The 19,762-nt window shown below is 49.3% G+C and overlaps 1 long non-coding RNA gene across 1 annotated transcript in view; it reads left to right on the top strand.

The window, feature by feature from the left end:
- The first annotated feature begins 4,360 nt into the window (after positions 1–4,360).
- Positions 4,361–19,762, top strand: part of LOC127492407 (uncharacterized) — a 37,441-nt gene continuing 22,039 nt past the window's right edge. The window contains exons 1-2 of the long non-coding RNA XR_016214155.1: positions 4,361–4,495; positions 6,743–6,854. This is a non-coding gene — a long non-coding RNA (uncharacterized LOC127492407). The remainder of the gene's footprint in view (positions 4,496–6,742; positions 6,855–19,762) is intronic.

Raw genomic sequence — 19,762 nt, 5'->3', positions numbered from 1 at the left:
TCTGGCATGGCCAAAGGGTAAGCAGCAGCCTTACCGCACCCCCCTCCCCCTGCCCAACTGTGCCCTCCCCACTCATTTATAAAACCTTCCTTTGTTCCTTCTTTGTGGCCTCAAGCAGAATCAATCCTGACCATAAACTTGGAGGGGCTGGTTGTGGATCTCTGAGGTCTGTTCCAGCTCTCAGATTTATGGCCCATACATTCTGGCTTTGAGCAGCCAATCGCCAGGGTCAAAAACATGTTCTAGGAAGATTGAGGACTCTTCACAGATTTAATGCTGAGTTTAATCCTTAAACCTGGCTGTATAGTGTTCATGGGTTTCCAGTGTACCCCTGTTTCTAATTGGATGATATAAACACACATCGTACATTGACATTGTCTGTGTGATGCATGCTGAGTGGTTGGCCTGTGGGCATTAGCCCCTGATTGTCCCCAAAGCATCACTGCCCCACTGGCCTGGCGAAGAACAGCACCTAAGCAGGGTCCTTGCAAGTCGTTCAGCTGGGCCGGCTAGGCCTGCAGCTCTGCAGAGCCGGGGCACTTGATGTTGGAAGGTCAGGCACAAGGGTTCAGTACTAAGTGATCTCCCACAAAAACTGGGTGCTAGTCAGGGTCCAACCAGGACACAGAACCAAGCAGTAGTTGGAAAGTTTAACAGAAAGGGTGATTAGCTACCGAGGGGGTTGGCCTAATAAGAGAATGGCTATTGAGAAACTAAGAGAACTCTAATGAATATGGGGACCACACACATAGGTGGTGGCTACTCCCTGGGGTGGGTGAGATTGGCCATGTAAGGAAGAGGCCCTCCGCTGGCATGGCTGACATCTAGACTTTGCTAGAGGGGAAGGAGAGACCCACTGGTAGGCAGAGAGCTGACTGTGATGCACCCCCAATAGAACCTGATGGAAAGTTGCTCCCTGAGAAATAAGGGCAGCTGACTCCAGGGAGGGGCGGTATCTTAGAGCTTGCTGCCCCCATGCCTGCTGGGGAGAGCTACTCCAGCTGGCCACCGGCCACGGCCAGTAGTACTGGAGAAACAGCCCGCTGTGGGAGCCTGGGGAGAGGCCCACCGCAGGGCTGCAGAGAGCAATGCCTGCCCTATGCAGCACCCCTCCATCACCCTCCACCTGTCAGAACTAACACTGTGCCGCATTTGGAAAGGAGCCCAGGGAGACAATTCTAATCAGGTACATATTATCTCATTTAATCCTCCACCAACCTCATGACACAGACATTCATTTTCTTCTGCAGACAAAGATCCTCAGACTGACAAAGTGAAGTGACAAGTCCATGGTTACCCAGCTTGTGTGTAAGAGAGTTTGGAGCAAATTCATGTCAGTGACTCCTCAACTTGTGCTTTTTAAAATACTGACATTCATTTTTAGTTGAAAGAGAGACAGATAAACAGAGCAAGCTCTTTCATCCACAGGCTCATTCCACAAATGCTCATGACAGCCAGGCTGGGTCAGGCCAGAGCTAGGAGCCAGGAGCTTCATCTGGGTCTCCCACATGAGTGACAGGTGCCCAAGGACTTGGACCATCTTCTGCTGCTTTTCCCAGGCCACTAGCTGGAAGCTGGATTGGAAATAGAGCAGCCGGGACTCAAACTGGCACCCATATGGGATGCTGACCTTGCAGTCGGTAGCTTACCTGCTATGCCACAACACTGGACCCCAAAGTGCTACTTTTTAATAAGAGTGACAGGAGAAGGAATAAGGGTTGACCCAGGAGAGAAGAATTGCAAGACTTTGTCAGGGATGGGTCAGGTGCAAGGGGCCTGACAGCAGGGGGTAGACTTCAGAGAATCTCTGTGAAATGGAAAGGCATGGGGAGATGGTGACTATGGGAAAGCTAAAGAATCTAGAATCACAGCTTGGGAGCTGAGGTGGCCATGCAGTGGGCAGGTCCAATCCGAGAGCTAGGAAATAGCTGGCCCCCAAATGTCTTGTTTTATAGAAACAGAGAAACCATCTATCCTAAGACCATTCTGGGCTCACTCAATAGGAAAAACTCTGCCAATGAAAATGATGCCATATTTATATCACTTCAAATTTTTCTTTATAGTTATTGAAAGCATTCCCTTGTGGATCCTATCACACGTTACTCTAGTGCTTACATGAAATTGAGCAAGTAAGTGAAATACATTGGTTAGTTTCAGAAAAACTAAAAGATCTCCCCATTTAGCATCTACATCCAACTATGTGGAATCACTCGGGCTCACGGGGTGAATGAGCTCCAAGGGGCAGCAGAGGTACATTTCTTAAAGAGAAGTTTCTGGAACTTAGTGATTTCTTGGCCTTTGGGTCACATTCCCAGGTGTGGGATATGAGTTCCTTCTCATATGTCACTCTCTGTCATATCTTCCTTTGTTGGGTGCTATAACCACTTGACTGTTGCTTTGCAAAGATGAAATATGAAATTCTAGTGAGACATATCTGATTCATTGACAACAAATTTTCTCTGCATCCATGCTCATCAGCCTATTTCTTCATTTCAGGGCTGAATCACAGTGTAACATTTTTGAGGATTTTTGAAATGCAGAGTTACACAGAGGCAGAGAAAGAGAGAGAGGTCGTCATACCACTGCCGGTTTACTCCCCAAATGGAGCTAGGCCGATCCGAAGCCAGGAGCTTTATCTGGGTCTCCCACAGGGGGACAGGGGCACAAGGACTTGGGCCATCTTCTACTGCTTTCCCAGGCACATTAGCAGGGAGCTGGATCAGCAGCAGAGCAGCCAAGACTCAAACCAGCACCCATATGGAATGCCGGCACTGTAGGTGGCGGCTTTACCAGCTCTGTCATAGCACCAGCCCCGAGGATATTTAAAAATAGCAATTAAACTCACCACGTATAGTACCAACATTATCCATTAAATTGACAACCACAGGAGATACTTTGATGGAACAAGCCTGTGTGAACAACAGCAATGGCTGGTTGTTTTAGCTGTCACCTGCCTCATAGCAGTTGTCAGCAACATTCCTATCGGAATCCTAAAGTGTGCACCTTAGAGCTGACTTACTCAGGACCAAGCCCGTATTACCAGGGAGGGGAAGAGGAAGAGACCATGAGGCCTTGTGGCCTGCACATTACAATCACCAGGGGACAACACTGAGCCATTTTTCCAGAGATTCTCAGAATAGGTAGGGAATGGGCCTCCCAACATGAGAACGGTTTAAAAGCTCCCCAGGTGACTTCAATGTGCCAGGTGATTCCAGCTGGCCATGAGGTCCCAAGGTTTCTGGGAAAGAGAAGCACGCCTCCTACAGGGATATCCCTGCTGCCCAGGGCGCTGAGAGGCGGCTGTGTCCTTGCCCTGTGCTGTGGCAAAGCCTTAAAAGGCAGAGCTGGGCTGTGGGCCCTCGGGAGTCCCTGCCCTTGTCCCCAGCGCCACAGGTGGCCCCCTCTGCAGGGTGCTGGACAAGAAGCTTCAGGTTTTGTTCTAAAGCCACATCCTCCTGGAGGGACCAGGTCGCAGCTGCTCTGCCTCCTAATCTATGCGGGTACTTCAAAAAGTTCACGGAAAATGGAATGAAAACATGTTTATTTTGATGCAAAAAAAAATTGTTGAAATCCATGCAGCTTGATCATTACAAGCATTTTCTATCAACTCTGTGAAGAGGTCATGTTTGCACGGATTTCAACATGTTTCTGCATTAGAATCAACGTTTAAGTCCATTTTCCCAAGTGTCTGAACGGCCATTTTATCCCCCACCCCCACCCCGCTTTACCCCTCCACACGTGCACGCATGCACCCACCCACACACACCTGTCCCTGCTCCCAGCTGCGTGCACTTGAGGACTCGCCTCTCCCAGGCAAATCACCTCCCATAAGGCTCCCAGGGTTCTCAGTGCCCGAATTCTCCAGCACACACAGGTGGGTATCTCAGGGGACGTCAGCTCCAGCTCGGTGTTCAGTGCTCTGCCCTTGTATTTCCTGCTCAGACGGGCAAGTTTGGGCAACACTCTCCCTCTGCAGTGGAAAGCTGGTCCATCCCATGATCTCGCGGCAGAAGCTGGGCAGTAGCAGGGCTGTGGCCTCTGGACCTGGAACTACTGGGTAGGCAACCAACCTTGACATGCAGGTCTAAGCAAGGCTCCCTATGCGGCCCTTCTCCCACAAAGAGAGCATTCTGGGTCCTGGGGATGGCCCTGGGCTGGGCCTCGCCTTGGCCTCCAGGGTAAGCAATCTTAAGTGGAATCCCGTAGTGACGGGGCGGGCGTAGAAGCCTAGCACAGCAGGCTTGTAGCACACCGGGAAGACGCCCGCCTGCTTAGCCGGTGAACCGCTCGTGCGTGTAGACTCCTGCAGTACGCACGCAAGGCTGCGGACGTAGGCTGGCGGCGTGGATCTTTCCGCTTTCACCGGATGCCGTGGGTCCCTCCCTTGAGACGAGTGGCTGTCTCTCCCAGCCGGATTGCTACCGGTGGTTTTCTCCGGAGTCAGCGTTAAGCGTGCGCCCTCTTGGATTTCGGGCTCCTGCTGGCGCGACGGCAGGTACGCGGGGACCTCAATTCTGCTGCCCCTTGATGCCCTGGTCTGGTGAAGTAGGTTGGTGTTTGTGGTTAAGGGGTGCCAGCACTCCCAGAGGAAGAGGCGGGCACAGGGGAAGGCTTGGAGGGAGGAGTTTCCACCCCTGGTCTGGGCAAGCTGTGGTCCCATTTAGAATGACAATCCCATGCTGGGCTCCTGACCGCCCAAGGGCCTTGGGGACGCTCTGTAAGTCACCCTCCACCTGTCGCATTCTGCGGTCCAAAGGCAGTCAACTGGGCGTGCTGGCCCTGTCCGGTGGGAGGTGAGGCTGTCCTTGAGCCTTGTAACCAGACTTTGATTTGAGAGCTTTGGGGGAAGAAATGAATTATTAGAGCAGAGAGAAACCCACGTTGTCAGGATGTAAGAAAACGTTTCTGTGAGTGCATGTGCTTGTGTGTGTGGTGTGTAGACTGACTGATGTGAAAGGCAGAGCAATAGAGAGAGGTGGGCATAGGGGTGAGAGTAGAGAGAGACCGTGATCTCCAACCGGCTGTTTCCCTTCCCAAATGACCACAACAGCCAGAGCTAGGCCAGGCTGAAGCCAGGAGCTTCTTCCAGGCCTCCCATGTGAGTGGCAGGGGCGAGCACTTGAGTCATCCTCACTGCGTTCCCCAGACGAATTAGCAGGGAGCTGAATTGCAGCGGGGACTCGAACCAGTGTTCTGATATGGGATGCTGGCGTTGCAAGTGGTGGTTTAATGGCTTGTGCCATATGCTGTCCCCTGTACTTGTGTTTTTTAAAATCATTTTAAACATTTTATTTGGGGGTGGGGGGAGAGAGAGACAAGCACAGAGAGCTTGTACCTACTGGTTTGTTTCCAAAGTGCCTGTGATGGCCAGGGCTGGCCCCAGACTGAGGCAGGAGCTGGCAACCCAGTTCCATTCTGTCACATGGGTACAGGAATGCTATTACTTGAGCCATCACAGCTGCCTCTCAGAGTCTGTCAGCAGGGAGCAGGAGTCAGGGGCCAGAGCCAAGAATGGAATACAGGTCCCCCACTGTGGCATGTGGGTGTCTTTAACCAGCTTCCTAATCAACAGACTAAATGCCTGCCCCCGCACACGTGTTTTATTTTTTAAAAGATTTTTTATTTGAAAGGCAGAGTTAGAGAGGGAGATAGAGCGATCTTCCATCTACTGGTTCACTCCCCAAATAGTCACAAAGGCCAGGGCTGGGCCAGGCTGAAGCCAGGAGCCAGAAGCTTCCTCTGGGTCTCCCCCATGAGTATAAGGACCCAATGACTTTGGCCGTCTTTGACTTAGGTGCGTTAACAGGGAGCTGCTTTGGAAGTAGAGCAGCTGAGAATTGTATGGGTGGCCATACGAGATGCCGGCATCGCAGGCGGCAGCTTGACCTGTTACTCTACAATGCTGGCTCCTGGTGCACGAGTTTTAAATATAAGTGGGTTCAAAACTTCCTTAGAGTCCCAGAAGAGTGGTGACTCCTAAAATGGGTAAGCAGCCATTTGTGTGTAGTAAAGCTCATTTGATTTTGGAATTTTTCTCTCATGCAGATGGTAAATCTCATGTTGCTTAGGCGGTTTGATTTAACAGAACTTACTGAGGGGCCATGATGGAGTCTAATGTTGGTCACTGAGGATCATAAATTAAAAGTAGATAAGAGGCCTGCGCCGCGGCTCAATAGGCTAATCCTCCACCTGCGGCGCCGGCACCCCCGGGGTTCTAGTCCCGTTTGGGGCACCGGATTCTGTCCTGGTTGCCCCTCTTCCAGGCCAGCTCTCTGCTATGGACAGGGAGTGCAGTGGAGGATGGCCCAGGTGCTTGGGCCCTGCACCCCATGGGAGACCAGGAGAAGCACCTGGCTCCTGCCTTCGGATCAGCGCGGTGCGCCCGGATTGGAGGGTGAACCAACGGCAAAAGGAAGACCTTTCTCTCTCTCTCTCTCTCTCTCTCTCTAACTCTGCCTGTCAAAAAAAAAAAAAAAAAAAAAGTAGCTAAAGAGAGCCGAGGAAAGGCAGGAGGGTTGGCCTATAACAACAGAAGAGTCTAAGCGGCAGCATTCACAAAGGCCAACAGTGGAAACAACTCCCATGTTTATGGATAAATGAATGGATTAAAAAAAAAAGTCTTATAGGTATTCAAAATGTTAATGAAAGGTGTCTATGATGAAAAATCTGTGCATAGATTTCAAAATATTTTGAACCAAAATAAACATATATTGTAATTGTATTTTCCATAAACTGTTTGAAGGAGTGCTGAAATGGTGATGGGTCTCCCGGGGAAATTCTGACACCTGCTGCAATGGGATGAACAGTGAAGACCCTGTGAAGAAAGGGCCAGCCCTCTGATTCCACCACGTAAGGTACTTAGAGTCATCAGCATCACAGAGACAGAAAACGTTATGGTGGTTCCAGGAGCTGGGGAGAGGGGAGTCGGGAGTGGTGTTTAGGGGATATGGAGTTTGAGAGTTGTGTGGACGGATGGTGGGAACAGTTGTCTGGGGAAGTGAATGTATGTCATCCCATTGAATTGGTTAAAATGGTAAGTTTTATGTTTGTGTATATTTAAACACATAAAAAGGACTTTAGTCACAGCCACATTACTGGAGGGTCTCATTTACTTGTTACCAATGGGTTACACATTTGGCTCTAGGCTTTCCAGCAGTTAACGTTTCAAGCATTTTTCCTTGGAGAGTGAGGGGCTTCCCTACCTTATGAAGCAAAACACTTTGTTATAATGGCCACTTAAGTGGCGCCAATTAAAACCAATACCTATTACACGGCCATTTAAACCCGTGACAATTTGCTGATGCTTTTTATCGCCTAATGGGATGGGAAAGAGAAGGTGAATTTATATTTAACTGAAACATGTACTTTAAAGTGAGGGTAACATCCAACAAATTGGTGTTTTATGAAATAGAGATGCTGAGGTGGGTTGAGGAAGTGGGGGAGACACGGGCACAGGGACACAGACCCCGCTTAAGTCCAAGCCTTCTGCTTCAGGTTGGTCACGCACACTCAAAATTGCAGTTTCCAGCACCCGGAAAGTCTCTCTCTGGTCCAGGAATGTCTTTGCCACCAGCAAGGAGCTGTCAGCTCTGATGTCTTCTCTGGAGAGGTGCAGCAGCCCCCCCACCCCACCCCCATACCTCTGCCTGCCATGGGGCCTCCTCTGCAGCGCTCCTTAAATGACTGTCGTTTCTCTATCATTTTCCAAGGTCAAAGTGAAGCAGAGAGGATCTGCGGGTGAGAGAAGCTGTCATTCAGCAGGCATCTTTCTAGCCCAAATAGGCCTCTGCATTAGTGCCAGGACCTGGCAGGCCAGGCTAGGGTCAGAGAGAAGCATCACCATTTCAGGGCTCCATCCCAAGGCTCAGGCACGCGTTGGGTACCCCCAGGCCTGTCACATGTTTGAGGGTCTGGGCTCGCCATGAGAAGCCACTGACTCTCCTCCCTCCTGGGGCCACCTCTTGGCATTTGAGAGCAGGCACCAGCATTCCATGATGTTATGCGAATCCTTCCCTGCAGCCTTGGGTCTGGTCCATTTCTCAAGGCCGCTCCGTACTGGGAGCCTGCGGCTACAAAGGTGGCCCCTTGACCTTCATCATTTGTTACCAGGCTCGCAGCTCTCTGCTGTTTTCCCATCCTGTGAATTAGCTGCAAGCCTTGCTGTGGTCCATGTGGGAGTGAGTGACAGGCTTCTGTGTGGAAGTGCCCCAGGGTAGGATGCTGAGGCCAGACCATCAGATGGCTGTGCATCCGATGTAAGGGAAGAAATTCCAGCTTCCAGCACCCGGAAAACTGTGCATTTTAAGTAAGGGAAGAAAAGAACCCAGGGGTGGCCTCAGAAGATACATGTGGCCAGGGGTCAGTCAGTTGCAGAAACAAAGAGATAGAGTGCTCAGGATCAAAGTCACGGAGACACGTGGCCCCAGATCCCACGTGGACCTGTGGTGTCTGCAGGAGAAGCTGGCCTGAGGACAAGTCCCGAGGCTGTGGCACAGCTTTAGGGAAGCCACTCGCCTTAAGGTCGGCTTCCTTGGTCGTTGTGGGACAGTAAATGGCACAGTGCCCGTGGAGTTGGTGAAGTCAGGTGGCTCTGAATCCAGTCTCCTCTGTCCCAGGAGGAAGAGGCAGCTTTCAGCCATGTTTTCAGTCGAGTCCACTGTGGCAATGACATTTTTTTTTTTTTTGACAGGCAGAATGGATAGTGAGAGAGAGAGAAAGGTCTTCCTTTGCCGTTGGTTCACCCTCCAATGGCCGCTGCGGCTGGCGTGCTGCGGCCAGCGCACCGCGCTGATCCAGGAGCCAGGTGCTTCTCCTGGTCTCCCATGTGGGTGCAGGGCCCAAGCACTTGGGCCATCCTCCACTGCCTTCCCGGGCCACAGCAGAGAGCTGGCCTGGAAGAGGGGCAACCGGGAAGAATCCGGCGCCCCGACCGGGACTAGAACCCGGTGTGCTGGCGCCGCTAGGTGGAGGATTAGCCTGTTGAGCTGCGGCGCCGGCCGGCAATGACATCTTCATTCTAGCCGTTAAATTAGCCCAGAGGGACAAAGGGTGTCCTACTGTTGCTTTATTTATTTTTATTTTATTTTTTTAATTCACAGGCTTTTATTGGGCTTCTGCTCCCGGCGAGGTTCCCCGGTCCCAACAGAGCAACAGAGCAGGGGCTGGGGAAGTCGCCCGTCAGAGATTGGGAGAGCTCCTTTTATAGATTCAGGGCATGGGGGTTAAAGGTTTTAGGCGGGTCTGATCCTCATTAGTTGACCTTTAGGCACCTGCAGGGACCTTGACAAGGACTTTCTTCCCCAGAAGTAGGCCTCTCCATTCCCGGAAGTGTAGGCCTTCCCTCCTTGCGGATCCCAAAGCTACCATCCTGACCTTTTGATGATAGGAAAGGGGGCGACGACGAGTCTCTCTGGCTACTTCCTGCTGACTGGGGATGTCGTCTACAGGGGCCCGCTGGGGGTATCTTGGGGCTCCACAGGGACAGGCATGTGTGGATGGAGAAGCATCTGGTTGACTGCCTGGTTGCTGAAGGCCTTGGTTCATTCCATTATCACCTGCTGTAAACACTTAAACAGACACTGTAGTATATAAGTCAGGGTGAGAATAGCAACCAATGTTCCTAAGAATGGCATTAACCAGGTAATGAAAGGATTTCATAGAGGAGAGGAAATGAGGGGGGGTCTCTGGACCCTTGTGTGAGGATGGTTTGATGGATGTGGTTTAAATCTGATCCCAGCTGAGACCAGAAGAAAGGCCATTCTTTTGCAGGTAGAGGGGTTTGTAGAGAAATTCTGAATAATCAAACAACATTAAATGTGGGAGAGGACCATCAGTACACATATATTGGGAGTAGAGCCATTAATGTTAGAGTAGAGGCTGTGATTACAAAGGAATGAGACCCAAGTGGGCTAGACAGGGTCTAGAACAAAGGACAGAGTCATTATTAGATGACTCTGACCCAAGAAAGATACTATCTAAGCCACGAATAAGTTCTCTGATAGGCAAACAGAACCTGACAGAAGGGGCTTGAAAATAATCTGGTGGGCTTTAGGCCTTGTAAGTTAAGAGGCCCGGACTTACCTATCTCTTCACATAGGGTACATCCTAAGGGAGGTGTGAACCTCCTTGGGGAAGGCACCCTGTTGACTTCCATTACCTAGCTGGCCTGGGAGGAGAGCTGGCCAGGTAAAGGCAGGTGGCATCTCTAACAGGAAATTTACAGCTCTGCCTGCAGTGTTGCTGATCCTACTTGGCCGTCCCCTCAGCTGTGGTGGTCACTTTGGAAGCTGGGCTGAGTGAAGGGCTTTTCAGCTTAGAGCCAGCAAGATCCGTGGCTCTGACCTGGGTGTCCTTCAACTCCAGGGCAGGTCCATTTCCAGTGATCCAACTCTTGGCAGAGCTGCCAGGGCTCTTCACAGGCTGACTTCTGCTGAAGCCCAGGCTTGCCACACTGAAAGCCACTGCAGTGGACTGGCCTGTTGGGGTCTCCTTGAGGGCAGATCACTGTACAGAACAGCCATTAATAGGCCTGCCACCTATCATCACATTTCTGATGCCTGGCTTTCTCTTCCTCCTGGTTTTTGTTAAAGCAGACCAGAGGATGCAAGTCAAGGGGGTGCCAGTCCCAGATCACTTACTGACAATAGCAATATCAAATGAAAACTTAGAAAGCAGTTTTAATCATTAGATAACAAATATAGCAGTTTCAATACTAGCTTTTTAAACTTTTAAACTTTTTTTAATTTACCAATTGATTCGAATTACTTTCTGCTCTTAGTAACCTCAGCTAACCATACTTTCAGTTGGTACCTATAATACATTATTGGCTTCATCTGTTTACAGCGCCATCCCAGAGTACTGAATACAATAGAAGTGGCTGGAAAAAGTCCATCAGAACCTGTAAGAGGACAGCTAAGAACAGAACCAACAACACTTTAGTTTTATGAGCAGCAAATCTGATATATAAAACTGTGGATGACAAAAGACTTTCAGTTGCCATGTTTAAAATTATAAACTCATCGCTTGATTACTTCACATAGCATTTTTGAAAGCACCTGTAGGATTTTACAGAACATTTAACTCTTTAGGTCTCCGTGGCTTTCTCATTAAGATCCAAGATTTCTTTCTTTCATAACCTTCTGTGACTTCCACACATCCTCTTAACTTACTTGAAACATTCCATCATTTCCATTCCAGTCTAGAGTAAACTAGCCATCAGGATGAAGTCAATCTTACAAACTTTGTCCTTTCTTTATTCAAAATAACTCTTTCCTTTTAACCTTCCTTACCAAATGCATTTCTATAACATTTTTAACACAAATTTAACATGCTGAGTATACAAGAGTTTACAATAAATTAGCAGTTACACCTAAATGACTTAAGATACTAATATGATATATCTCTACTGATTGCCCGGAAACCTGTTAAAATAAATTGCAAAAATAAGCTCAGCAAGTTACAAAGCAATATTTTCAAAGGTAGTGGTCTACTTAGATTCAAAGAAAGGAAACCAGAGGAGGAGGCTAGAGAGCCACGTGTCAGGAACAGGTCCTTTTAAAACTTTGCCGGAGGGTGGCCAGGGAAGCAGGAGCAGCGAATCTCATTAGGATGGGGGTGGGGAGCTTGACACTGGTGGTTGAGCCACGTGGCTACCTGGCTTCCAGCAATGGTGGCGGGGAGAGGCAGGACATGGGGTGGGGCAGGGCGGAAGAATGCGCATATGGGGGCGGTAGGGTCCTAGCTAGCTGTGGGATCCCCAGGAACTCAGGAGGGTCCGAAAAGGTAGAGGGTGGAGAGTTTGGCAATAACAAGAAGAGGCGTCCTTAGGCGGTGGGGGCCAGCAAGACCTGGGCCATGGAGCAGGCAGAGAGTAAATTAGAGGAGAAGAGGGTAGGATGGGAGCGGAGGTCTCAGAAAGCCTGGACATAGGGACCTCTGACCATTTTCTCTCCCTGCGGCAGAAATTCTCAAGGTAATTAGGCCATGCCTGGATTGAGTAGATTAGGCATTTACTCCGTAGGTCCTGGGCCAGTCCCAGTTTATTCAAGTTCTTTAAGAGGCAGGTTAGGGGGCATGTTGGGTCCCACCCTCAGGATTGGCCAGATCCCATGGTCTTCCTGGTAGCCTGGATCTACCGAAATTCGGTCAAGGCGTCCCCTGTCCCGGACTTCAGCAGACGGATTAGAGGTCAGTCCTCTACGGGGCCAAGCCAGTGGTGGGACATCTCCAACAGCCGCTGGGAGGCTAAACAGCGGAGAGAACAGAGGCCACGTGCGCATGATTTGGAGGTCTCTGTCAGGACGGAGAGCTAGCCGGAGATCGCAGAGACTGGGCCAACCCAGAGGAGGGAGGGAGAGCAAGGGAGGAGTTACTACAGTTGGTCGAGCATGGTCCGTAGTCAGCCTGGGGCACCAGACAGGTTCAAGGAGCGAGGGGGCCTCAAACTCAGAAAGGGGAGGCTCGCAACCACAGCTCCCCGTTTCGGCACCATCTGTAAGGTGTCCAGCGTGTGACAAATCTTCCCAGGCAGACGAATCAACTAATTCACAGGCTTTTATTGGGGTTCCGCTCCCAGGCGAGGTTCCCCAGTCCCAACAGAGCAACAGAGTGGGGGCCGGGGAAGTCGCACCCCTACTGTTGCTTTAGTGAACCACGCAGGAGCCTCTTCAGACTGCCAGGCTGAGGGCTATGGCCCTGGTTGTGGCGTCAGCTTTGTCTATGGGCCCAGCCAGCTGCTCTGGGCGTCTGAGGGCCTGGGGCTGCTGCAGCCACCCACACAGCTGGAGGAGCCCCAGGTCTGTGTTGCTGGTATCGCGGCCAGACCCAGCTACCCTGAGCATTTCTTCCTGTGCTTGCCTGCTGCCATCAGTTGTGTTAATTAACGGGCCATTGACCACAGTTTCTCCCTTACCCAAGTGTAGACCCCTTGGCAGGTGTACGTCCTCACATCTGATCCCCATGTTGGCTGCACCTTACTTATGGTCATGGATCTCTTCATTTCCACCACATCTTTGATTTTTTTTTTTCTCATGCCACATCCTTGTGGGAGAAACAGGAAGACCTTCAGAAAGGCATGGAAACTGAGGCAGGGAAGCAGTAGCTGGTTGGCCAGGGCTGATTCAGTTTTATTTCTCATTGGCAAGAGGGGGCCTTTAGAACAGTCTTTGCTGTCCTCCAAGGGGAGGAAGTGGAGTGAACAGTTGTCCTGTTCTCTTCCCAGATACACTCAATGAGCACCCAGTACTGCTGGGGTTCTCAGGTTCCCCCTGGGCTAATGGTGAATGTCCATTCATACAACTTACCAGGGCAGGAAGCTGCCACTATGTGTGTCTTTTAAATCATTTTTATCTGAGAGGCAGAAAGACAAAAGCTCTCCCGTCCAATGGCGGTTCACTCCCCAAATGCCCACAACAGGTGGAACTGGGCCAAGCCAGGAGTCAGGAATCCAGGTCCCCCACATAGGTGGCAGGGACTCAATTGCTTGAGCCACCACTTGCTGCCTCCCAGAGTTTGCATTAGCAGGAAGCTGGAATCAGGAGTGAGGTCAGAACTGAACACAGGAACTCTGATATGGGATGCAGTGCCTCAGGTGATGTCTAACTGCTGGCTGGAAGCCCACCCCACCACCATTTGTCTTATAGGAAACGTTGAGGGGTGGGGGGTGGCCAGGTACCCCTCCCCTCCACTAGCACATGGTGAGGCAGTCATATTAGTCCCATTAAGTCCAATATTTCCATTAGTGGGTTCCAGCTCAGTGCTGGCACAGGTGAGAGTTGGAAGCAGGATCAGAGCCAGGAATCTGGGGCCAGCCCAAAACCCTTTCCTTGCAGTTGTCCCCTGCCCTCTTCCTAAGAGAGGAGGAGAGGGCGAGAAGGCCCTGCAAAGGTGGGCAGCATTTGTAATGACAGCTCTTAGCCAGGCTGTTTTGGGCTAGTGCTCACTTCTGCTGCCCACACATATGTCTGTGAAGGAAGAGAGAGCCCTTGAGAGACAGGCAAGGCCCGGAGTGCTGTGAACCACGGGCAGCGGGAAGGACCCAGAGCTGGTCAGAGGGCTTAGCAGTTGGCACAGGCAGATGTTCCGCCACTGTTGGATGAGTCACCTGTGTTATCTCCACCTGCTGCTAAAAAAAGACTCCTACTTCATAGTCTACACAGGCAAACTGAAACCCCGCAGGTCTGTGTGCAGAAAGGGGGTACAAGGCTGTTATTCCTGGAGCCCAAGGGCCCCCAGGGAGGTGGAGGCTGGAAGTGGGACCGCGAGGGGAAAAGGCAGGACCGAGGCTTCAATCTGGGCGAGAGGCCAACGTGACCACGCAGGCTCCAGTGCTGGAGAGTCCTCCTGCATTCTGAAGTCTTTACTCCCTGCAAGGCAGGGAGGAATGTGCTTTGTTTGGAAGTGGTAAAATATGGGTGACCCCGAAATTTACCATTTTGACTATTTTTAGATGTGAAACTCAGTGACATTAAGTACATTCATTTGTTGTGCAGCTGTCACCTCCTTCCATCTCCAGAACTTTTTCTTTGTTTAAAAGTTTACTATTCAGAGGCAGAGTGAATAGGGACAGAGAGGCAGGCAGAGATATTCCATTCCCTGGTTCATTCCCCCAAATGCCTACAGCAGCCAGGACGGGGCCAGGCCAATTCTAGGAGCCAAATCTCTTATGTGGGTGGCAGGAACCCTAGTACTTGGGCCATCATCTGCTGTCTCCCAGGCGTATTAGCAGGAAGCTGGGTCAGAAGCAGAGGTGGGCCTTGAGAGTCCAGGCACTCCCATATGGGGTGTGCTGTCCCAAAAGGTGGCTTAACCTGCTGTGCCCCTAGAACCTTATCACTGTCCCAAATTGAAACTATGTATCCATTAAACACTAACCCCTTCTCTCCCTGGGCTGCGGCAACCACCATTTTCCTGTTTATGAATTTGACCATTCCAGATAACTAATATGAGTGGAATCTGACAGTATTTGTCCTTGTCTGGCACACTTAGTATTATGGTATCTTTAGGGTTCATTCATGTTGCAGCAAATTTCCGAATTTCTTTTTTTTTTTTTTTAACTTTTATTTAATGAATATACGTTTCCAAAGTACGAATAATGGATTACTATGGCTTCCCCCCCATACCGTCCCTCCCACCCACAACCCTCCCCTTTCCCACTCCCTCTCCCCTTCCATTCACATCAAGATTCATTTTCGATTATCTTAATATACAGAAGATCAGCTTAGTATACATTAAGTAAGGATTTCAACAGTTTGCTCCCACACAGAAACATAAAGTGAAAAATAATAGATGATTTTTTTTAATGATGATGAAATCAGATCAGACTTATTGTCATGTTTAATCCCAGTGAGAGTCAAGTTGGGAGTTGATAGTTTCTTTTCTTTTCTTTTCTTTTCTTTTTTTTTTTTTATACAGAGGATCAGTTTAGTATGCATTAAGTAAAGATTTCAACAGTTTGCACCCCCATAGAAACACAAAGTGAAATATATTATTTGAGTACTCGTTATAGCATTAAATCTCAATGCACAGCACATTAAGGACAGAGATCCTACATGAGGAGTAAGTGCACAGTGACTCCTGTTGTTGACTTTACCAATTGACACTCCTGTCTATGGCATCAGTAATCTCCCTATGCTCCAGTCATGAGTTTCCAAGGCTATGGAAGCCCTCTGAGTTCTCCGACTCTTATCTTGTTTAGACAAGGTCATAGTCAAAGTGGAGGTTCTCTCCTCCCTTCAGAGAAAGGTACCTCCTTCTTTGAAGACCTGTTCTTTCCACTGGGATCTCACTCACAGAGATCTTTTGCCAGAGTGTCTTGGCTTTCCATGCCTGAAATACTCTCATGGGCTTTTCCGCCAGATCCGAATGCCTTTAGGGCTGATTCTGAGGCCAGAGTGCTATTTAGGACATCTGCCATTCTATGAGTCTGCTGAGTATCTCACTTCTCATGTTGGATCACTCTCCCCTTTATTTATTCTATCGGTTAGTGTTAGCAGGTACTAGACTTGCTTATGTGCTCCCTTTGACTCTTAGTCCTTTCATTATGATCAATTGTGAACTGAAATTGATCACTTGGACTAGTGAGATGGCATTGGTACATGCCACCTTGATGGGATTAAATTGGAGTCCCCTGGTATGTTTCTAACTCTACCATTTGGGGCAAGTCAGCTTGAGCATGTCCCAAATTATACATCTCTTCCCTCTCTTATTCCTACTCTTATGTTTAACAGGGATCACATTTCAGTTAAATTTCAACACTTAAGAATAACTGTGTATTAATTACAGAATTAAACCAGTCATATTAAGTAGAACAGACAAAAAAACTACTAAGAGGGATAATGTATTAAGTTGTTCATTAACAGTCAGGGCTATGCTGATCAAGTCACCGTTTCCCATAGTGTCCATTCCACTTCAACAGGTTTCCTTTTTGGTGTTCAGTCAGTTGTCACCGATCAGGGAGAACATATGGTATTTGTCCCTTTGGGACTGGCTTATTTCACTCAGCATGATGTGTTCCAGATTCCTCCATTTTGTTGCAAATGACTGGATTTCGTTGTTTCTTACTGCGGTATAGTATTCTAAAGAATACATATCCCATAATTTCTTTATCCAGTCTAGCGTTGATGGGCATTTAGGTTGGTTCCAGGTCTTGGCTATTGTGAATTGAGCTGCAATAAACATTAGGCTGCAGACCGCTTTTTTGTTTGCCAATTTAAATTCCTTTGGGTAAATTCCAAGGAGTGGGATGGCTGGGGCGAACGGTAGGGTTATCTTCAGGTTTCTGAGGAATCTCCAGACTGACTTCCATAGTGGCTTGACCAGTTTGCATTCCCACCAACAGTGGGTTAGTGTCCCTTTTTCCCCACATCCTCGCCAGCATCTGTTGTTGGTAGGTTTCTGCATGTGAGCCATTCTAACCGGGGTGAGGTGGAACCTCATTGTGGTTTTGATTTGCATTTCCCTGATTGCTGAATACTATTTCACGGTATGGACAGGCTGCACTTGTTAATCCATTCATCTGTTGTTGGACATGCGGTTCCTCACGTTGTGGCTGTTGTGAATAATGGTGCTATGAAATACCTATTTGAGTCTCTGAGTTCAGTTCTTTTGAATTTATAGCCACAAGCAGAGTTGCTAGATAATGTAATTCTGTGCTTGGTTTTTTGGAGGAACCACCCTGCTGTTTCCCATAGCAGTTGTACCATTTTGTGTTCCTACCAGCAGTGCACAATGATTCCAATTCCTTTTTTTGTTTATTTGACAGAATTAGAGAGACAGAAAGGTCTTCCTTCCGTTGGTTCACCCCTCAAATGGCCGCTACGGGTGGCACTGCACAGATCTGAAGCCAGGAGCCAGGTGTTCTTCCTGGTCTCCCATGCGGGTGCAGGGGCCCAAGCACTTGGGTCATCCTCCACTGCCCTCCTGGGCCTCAGCAGAGAGCTGGACTGGAAGAGGAGAGGCCGGGACTAGAACCCGGTGCCCATATTGGGTGCCGGTGCCACAGGCGGAGGTTTAGCCTAGTGAGCCACGGTGCTGGCCCCAATGATTCCAATTTCATCACATCCTCACCAACACCTGCTATTTTCTGTCTTTCAAATAATAGCCATGTCAATGTGTGTGAGGTGGTGTCTCTTTGTGGTCTAGGGGAGGAGTTTTTAAAGGGTTAAGATAGGGAGCAGTGGTGAGCGAGGCACTTCCATGCCTCAGTGCTCTTCCCACTTGCTCCTGACCTGGTTGAGCTTCCTGGCCCTTCCCCAGCCCCCAAAATGAGGACTGCTGGTTTGGGTTGGATTGGGTGACATCCAAAGCCCCAGCAGGGAGGTATAATTATCAGTTCTGCAGAGTTGGCAGGCACTTAAAAGGCTATTGCCTAATAATAACAATAGCAATAGCAACAGTGGCGACAGCCAGCCATTGAGCCATTACTGCTGATTAGGTTCTGTTTCACTTAAGGTTCATAATCATCCCACTTTACAAGTGAGCTCAGTGAGACTTAGCTTAAGGTGACACAGCTGGTCAAGAGGAATGCTGAGATCTGAACTTGGCCTGGCCCCAGAGTCTATACGCTCATCCTCAGACCTCCTTGTGTGGACCAGTGGAAGTGTGCACACGAGGTGGTGCACCGGTGGGTGCTTAGTAACTATTTGGTGACAAAGTAAGACTCGTGAGACTGCTTTGAAACAGCTTCAGATAGCACAAGGCTCCCCAAGACTCTCGCTCCACTGAAGACCATTTTCTGGGCTGTAGTAGTGCCCAGAATAAGTCGAGAGAGGGTCTCCTGTGAGTGATCTGCGGCAGGCGTGGTTAGGGACTTGGAGGGGAGGTTTTAGGCAGTGACAGGACAGGCTTGGAGCATCCTCTGTGAGAGGGACAGGAAGGGCCAAGCCACTGTGGTGTTGGATAATAAAAAATTCACGTAGAGGTTGGAGTTTGGCCAGCAGTTCAGAGGCTGGTTTGAACATCTGCATCCCACATCATGGCGCCTGGGATTCAAGTCCCAGCTCTGCTCCTGATTCCAGCTTCTTGTAATGCAGACTCTGGAAGATAGTAAGTGATGGCTCATGTACTGGGGTCCACGCCCCACCCATGCAGGAGACCTGGATTGAGTTCCTGGCTTTTGGTTTCAGCACAGTTCAGCCCAGTTCCTGCTGTTGCAGGTATTTGGGAAGTGATTGGGAGATCTTTGTTTCTTTCTCTCTCTCTCTGCTTCTCAAATAATAAAACAAGCCTTTGTTCAGGGTTTCTAGCATGGAACTTCTGAAACCCATGGAATTTCCAGAGTGACGGAAATAGCTGTTTTATACATGAGCCCCGTGGATCACCCCTGGATTTAGGCTAATGAGGTGACACGTGGTGGGTCCGTCCCTAGCTAGCTCCAGGATGCTGGCTGGTCACCAGAAAGAGCAACCATGTGATCAGAGGACTGGGACTTCGAGCCAGGCAGATCTCCTGAGCTCTGGGGAGGGATGGACGAACTGGAGATGGAGTTCACTCCTGTGGCTAATGGTTTACTCCCATCATGCCCAGGGATTGAAACCCCAGTAAAAGCTGGACACTGACGCTCAATGCAGCCTCCTGTTTGGGGAGCCCGTTGATGTGCCAGGATGGGGAAGGCATGGAGGATCTGCATGTGAGAGCCTTTCAGACCTTGCCTTACAGCTTGGATGAAATGTGCCAGGCCACTGTCAGGGAGTGGCCCTGGCCCCAGGCTGAGTGACAACTGTCGGAGGCTGTTTCTGCACATTCTGGGATAATCATTGTTCAAGTAGGGTTTTTTTTTTTTTTTTCAAGATTTATTTTATTTATGTGAAAGGTGGAGTTGGGGAGAGAGAGAGAGAGAGATCTTTCGTTTACTGGTTCACTCCCAAATGCCTTCTACAGCCAGGGCTGGGCCAAGCTGAAGCCAGGAACTTTTGGGTCTCCCACATGGGTGCAGGAGTCCAAACACTTAGACTGTCCTTCTCTGCTTTCCCAGGCACATTAGTAGAGAGCTGGATCAGAAGTGGAGCGGCCGGGACTCAAATGGGCGCCCATATAGGATGCTGGTGCTGCAGGCCACAGCTTTAATCCTCTGCACCACAATGGTGGCCCCGAGTTATTTTAATTCTCTTCTTGCTTTCTAAGATTAGGTCAGAATGAAGGATTTTTTACATGAGAAATTGAGTTTTAGAATTTTATCTATTTTTGTGGTTAACATATTTTTAGTTAAAGGCTTAATGGTTCTACTAAATAAAGAGTTCAACAACAATAACAAGAAAGACCATAG

The sequence above is a fragment of the Oryctolagus cuniculus genome, chromosome 10 (genome assembly GCF_051225735.1).
Source record: "Oryctolagus cuniculus isolate XC-2025 breed Fujian yellow rabbit chromosome 10, ASM5122573v1, whole genome shotgun sequence".
Classification (NCBI taxonomy): Eukaryota; Metazoa; Chordata; class Mammalia; order Lagomorpha; family Leporidae; genus Oryctolagus; species Oryctolagus cuniculus.
This window is presented reverse-complemented; position numbering and strand designations above follow the sequence as displayed.